The following is a 5,743-nucleotide window of genomic DNA, read 5'->3' as shown; positions in this document are numbered from 1 at the left end:
CTTCGTATAGTGAACACCATCTCCACCCATGTACATGTTACCCTGGTCATTGACTAGAGGTGCTCTATCAAGTTCTGAGAAAAAGTCTGCGATCTTAACAAGATACCGTTGTTGTGGATCCCTAAAGATCTCAGCTCCTTGAGCATTCGTATAGACATATTGAAGTCTCACATTGAGTGGTAACCCCATGGTGTCGGCTTCAAATGGATTAAAAGATCTTGTGGGTGTCCTATTTGGGGCTAAGGGATGACTATTTGACGGCCCTAGATTGTCCATGGACAATGAGCTAGTTGTTCTGGAAAGGGTATCAGATTGGGATTCGAAAAAGGTTTCAGCAATATCTGCCAAATTTCCTACCGATTGGGTCCCACTTTCCTGCGTAGGTACTCTAGAAGGTGCCCTAGGCCCTATGGCAGTGTCTATATGACGTCCCGACCGCAAGTGCATAAGGTCAAATTTTAAGGTTTATATATATATATTTATTTATTTATTTATTTATTTATTTATGTATATATATATATATATATATATTTAAACCCTACCTAACCACTAAATGCAACTAACATGTATATGTGTGTAACTATCTATTTTTATTTTTTTTTTCTATTTTTTTACTAATTACACAAAAATACTAATTATGCACAAAATTATAAAAAATTTTAAAAAAATGCAAGTTACACTAAATATACAAAAAAAAATTTACAAAAGTTTAAAAAAAATATGCAGAAAATGCAGGTAATGTGGACTCAAAATAAAACACAATTTACCACCCAAAAAATAATAATTTTTCTTTTCTTTTCTCTTATCTTCTCTTTTTTTTTTAAATTGTTTTATTGTTTTTTTTATTTTTATTATTTTTTAAAAAAAATGCAAAAAAACATGAAAATTAACAAAAAACTAAAAAATAAAAAATAAAAAAATACTAACCTTATCTTTCTGCCGGTGCGCCTTCTTTCTCGCCGCCACACGTTCTCTGCACGTTCACCTCCTTCACACCTCCACTCTGCGGATGCCTTCAGGGGCCCTTTGCCTTCTACACGGCCTCCGTCTCTTCGCTTCTTTACCAGATCCTTCTTCTCCTCGCCTGCCTGCTGCTGCTGGCGGGTGCTTGCGCCTTCTCGCCTTCTTCGTCTCCTTCCGCCACCGGCCAGCCTTCTTTGCTGACCTTCGTCAACCTTCGCTTCTACACCCCGCCTGGCTCTTTACACACTCGGTCAGCCCTTCACAGCTGCAGCCGGCCAGTCTCGGCTCCACCCGCCCCTTCAGCATTGAGAAAATCTAGGTGTGAGCTGCTGTACTCTACTCTTGCTACTCGGACAAGAAGACGTTGAGGACAGCCATGTGTTCTACTCTTGCTGCTACTGTTGGTGATCGGGATTCAGCCGGGGAGAGAAAACAAGCTTGAAGAAAGCCGCCTGATGAGAGGCGATGTGGAGAGAGAAGGGCTCAGCCTTCTTACTGAGCAGCCGCCTTTTCTTAGTAGGCGGCACTATTCTGCGTGAGGGAAAGCAACAGAGCAAGTGGAGTCTTAAAAAGCTCCGCCTCCTTTGCCTTCTCTTCACAGCCTCTGCTTGCTGCCTTAGCTACAGTCTCAAGCCTCGCCGGCCTTCGCTCTTCACTTTCTCTTCAACCGTCTCGCCACAACCTTCTTGCCAGCCTTCTTTGCTTTTATTTTCGGCCACCTTCACAGCCAGGCGCCCACTGCTGCGGGTAGTGCATTATGCATTATATAATATTGCATTAAGCACAAGTTTAATGCATAATAAATAAGCTCACACATAATGCATTGAGCTTAATGCATTATGCAAATTTTGTTTCTAATCTATGGACAAAACATGAACACAACAATGAAAACAACCATGGAAAGCATATACATGAATGAGAAAACATTAACGGGAGTAGATCTCAACCGCACAAGTAAGTACTAATCTACTTTTTCTCTTCTAATCACTAGCTCCGAGATTCCCCACTCATGCTAACCCTAAACATAAAAACAAAAAGAAATAGTGGTAGTAATGCAAGCTTCTCAACCGGTTTTGAGTCTTCTTCCCGGCGCAGCGGCGCCAATGGAGAGATGGAAGACACTCTCACTTGTAGCATGAGTAGTATGATCCGTGTGTAGCTCAATCCAATGGGATTTGCATCCCTTTTGGAGCTAGGGATTCAACCCGTACCGGTGCACAAAAGCTTATCCACAAATGGAGAGAATGCTTATGGCTACCATCACATGACACTAGACTAAGCAGACACACAAGCTCAACTTGCCCTCATTCCTACACACCCATTCATTCACAAATACAAGCAAGAGGAACACAATCACTATGCACACAAGCAAAGAGAAAGACCTCACTCCACTCCTATCTTCTTACAAGCATGCACACACTCAAGCATCAAGCTTCCATGAAAGCTTCAAATCAGCCCACATACACAAAAACGAAATACTAAAAGCATGCATAAGAGTAAAATGATTAGAGAAGAGGATGAGAAAAACTCATGACATTGCTATTGATTCAATGAAGAGATTTATCTCATACAAAGATGTAGATGGGGTGAGAGAAGAGTCTTCACCTCTATGGAGAAGAGGGAGAGTAGCTCTCTCAAAGGAACTCTTGCATGAACTTAGCCCAAAGTGTGCCTAAGCTCTCAAATGAGCCACTTTTTATACTAAAACTCCTAAAACTCCCAAAACTTCCCATGTGGGATTATTCTTAAGCCCACTCCCACACTCATCTACAACTTGGAACTCTTTACAAGAGCCCTAAATAAGAATGTCACTTGTTTTCCTGCTTGCATCTTTGTGTTGCATCCTTGCATTGATCACCACTCGTCACGCAACAGAGAGCCAGACACCTTTGGCTAAGAAAAACCTAGTACTTAAAGAAAGGAAAGCACCCAGATTCACCCAAATACCTATCACACCTCAAGACCTCATATATGGCATTTTAGTGGATTTAGTAACCTATATCACTGGCCAAGTTTGCCATCAAGGCAAAGACAAATGAACAAATCTTGGTGGGGGTCATCAATCCTTCCCATGGCTTTGCAAACTTGATTGAACTTTTGTATGGAATGATATCTCTTTTTTAATAAAAGTTGGCATTAGCTTTGAGATATGGACTATGGACTATGGCCTCTGGGTGCTATTACATACATGTCTACTACATATGGACTATGGACTATGGCCTCTGGGTGCTATTACATGCATGTCTACTACATATTCACACGCGATGGCAGTGCAATGTAAGGAAATAGTTACACATGACCTTGTATTTCTAGGTTTAGAGTTCCAAGCCCTCTAGGGTTGTGGGCTATGTGGTTTTCCAATGGTATCGGTCCTTTGTGTACATGGCTCTCGACATGGTAGTGGGTCTCTGTGAAACCAAAGGACTCACTGGGGTGTTTGCCATGTGAAACATCAGGATTAGGAGTGATTCTTGAAACTATTTATTTATCTTTCCCCTACTCTATATCCCTTAACAGAGAGGAACTAGAACTTAGTTACTTGGTTATACAATGAAGAAGTGTCTAAAGTGGTCTCCTTTTGGTTGTGCTTTGAATTGCATTGTTTGTGCTTGATTTGTGGGTTGTGGGTTGCCTGCCCCTAATGGTAATGGTGTTACAAAAGAGTCTCGTCTCATTTATAGTAAATGAGTAAATGGGGCTACTTGCCCTAAGCCTTATGGAGGTAATCCTAACTTGAGACCATGTACAATTCCACCACGAAGGTCTCGAAAGATAGTGCCATCAATAGGCAATATGTTATACAATATGTTGGACAATTCATCGGACAATACTAGCATAGTCTCACTTGTTTGCAAACCTTGACAATCTTGCTCTTAATGCAGTATTTCCTCTTCCAAAGAAATAATGGTTGAATGCCCTCTTACGACACTATTTATATTGAGCCTCTTAGTGAATTTTGAGCATGGTGGATCTTGGTGCTTCCCATTCTCGCTTGCTCCACATATCCTCCACCGCTCAGATGGCTCATTTCTTCCCAAGACTCTTGGTTTACCTTCTCAAGTGTGATATGCACTTTGCTGAGTTTTGGTCATCTAGATGATGTGATCAAAAGATGGCAAAGAACCTTATATAAAAGTAGGAAATGAGATGTTAAATGGTAACCAAAGGATGATTTCACATTCATAGTAAAAGCATATGATTTCTACCTCCACTCTAGAAATGAAGGAAAGCCATTAGAGAGAGAGTTTTAAGGTGACATGTTACTATCCTAAGTCAAAGAATGTATTTCTAGGGATTTGGGACTATTTACAAGATTCTTCCTCAGCAAGAATGTCCCCCCACCTAGTACTTAAGTTGATGAAGAAAGACTCACATGCAGAATCCCATTGCATTTTTCCATTATTTTAAGGATCGATTGTTGGGGAACTATGGGAGAAAATAGGAACTATTGCATTTTTCCATTAGTTTAAGGATCGATTATTAGGGAACTAGGAGGAACTATGCATTTTGCACTATTTTAAGGATCGATTGTTGGGGAACTAGGAGAAACAATGGAAGCAAAGGAGCTAAAAGGTTGAGCTGGTTTAGGAATTAAGAACTTATTTATCCCATTAGACTCAGCATTTATCTCCGCTTACACCTCCAAGCTCATGAACACATGAGAACTAAACAAGTTCATGTCTCTAGGCTCATGAACCAAGTTGATGAAATTGTAGACCCTAATGTTCAACTAAATTTGTAAAGCTTTTCAACATGTTGATGAGATTAAGTCGAAGTAAGCATATTTGGCTTAAAATTATGTGTGTGTGTGTGTGTGTGTGTGTGTGTGTGTGTGTGTGTGTGTGTGTAATAAGATTTACTTAATACAGTTTATGTTAATTTAGATTTAAACAAATTACTTTAAATTGATTTAAGATTAAATTAATCAATTTTTAAAAGAATTTAATTACTTTTAAATTAACTTAAGATTAAATTAATCAACTCTCAAAAACATTAATTATGTTTTTACAATCCCTTCTAGTTATGGGTTTTTAGCATGCATTCTTAGATGCCCATAGGTGAGCGAAGCTCAACTAGGAAAAAAATCGCATCTACCCATGGAAGCGAGATAAAATTATAAAAGCTGATATCTCTGCATTATTGGGAAAACACATTATATAGGTAGAGATATGCTAGCTAAGGACTTTAACACCATGGCATGAACCACATTAATTAATGTCTTCCAAACATGTAACAAGAGAACAAAATGAACAATAAAATGTGTGCATCCCTACTTGACTTAGAAGAGATGCAAGAGACTATAATGCACATATTAGGATATATTGACACCCTCCTAACCTTAGTTGGCACTTGTTTTTGAGATTTACCTGGTAACATAGTCTCCTTACTTTACGCCAACCAATATGGTATCCATTTTTCTCTATTTAAGCAAACCAACATGGCTGTATTTATCAACTTTTGAGGTGTGTCTCATTAAGTGGGTAGCTATTGACTGTAGGCATTGAAAGTGGATGATCACATCGAGGGCACCAAGAGTTAAGTTTGGAGATCTCTGAACCTAGAGCTATAGCAAATAATTTCTGTGTTGAGATCATACCTCTTTCATGTGGTAGCATATTAGCTAGGTCACAATGGTGAAGAAGGTGCAAATAATATAGAGTGTACATCCACATGGTTCCAGCCTCGATAATATAATTTTAGAGGGTTGGATTGGGGTTTTTTTTTCTAAGGCTAAAAGCCTTATATATTGTTGAAGCCATTTCTACACATATTCTCTTGT

This window comes from Cibotium barometz, chromosome 26 (assembly GCF_041138505.1).
Source record: "Cibotium barometz isolate CiBa-2024 chromosome 26, ASM4113850v1, whole genome shotgun sequence".
Lineage (NCBI taxonomy): Eukaryota > Viridiplantae > Streptophyta > Polypodiopsida > Cyatheales > Cibotiaceae > Cibotium > Cibotium barometz.
This window is presented reverse-complemented; position numbering follows the sequence as displayed.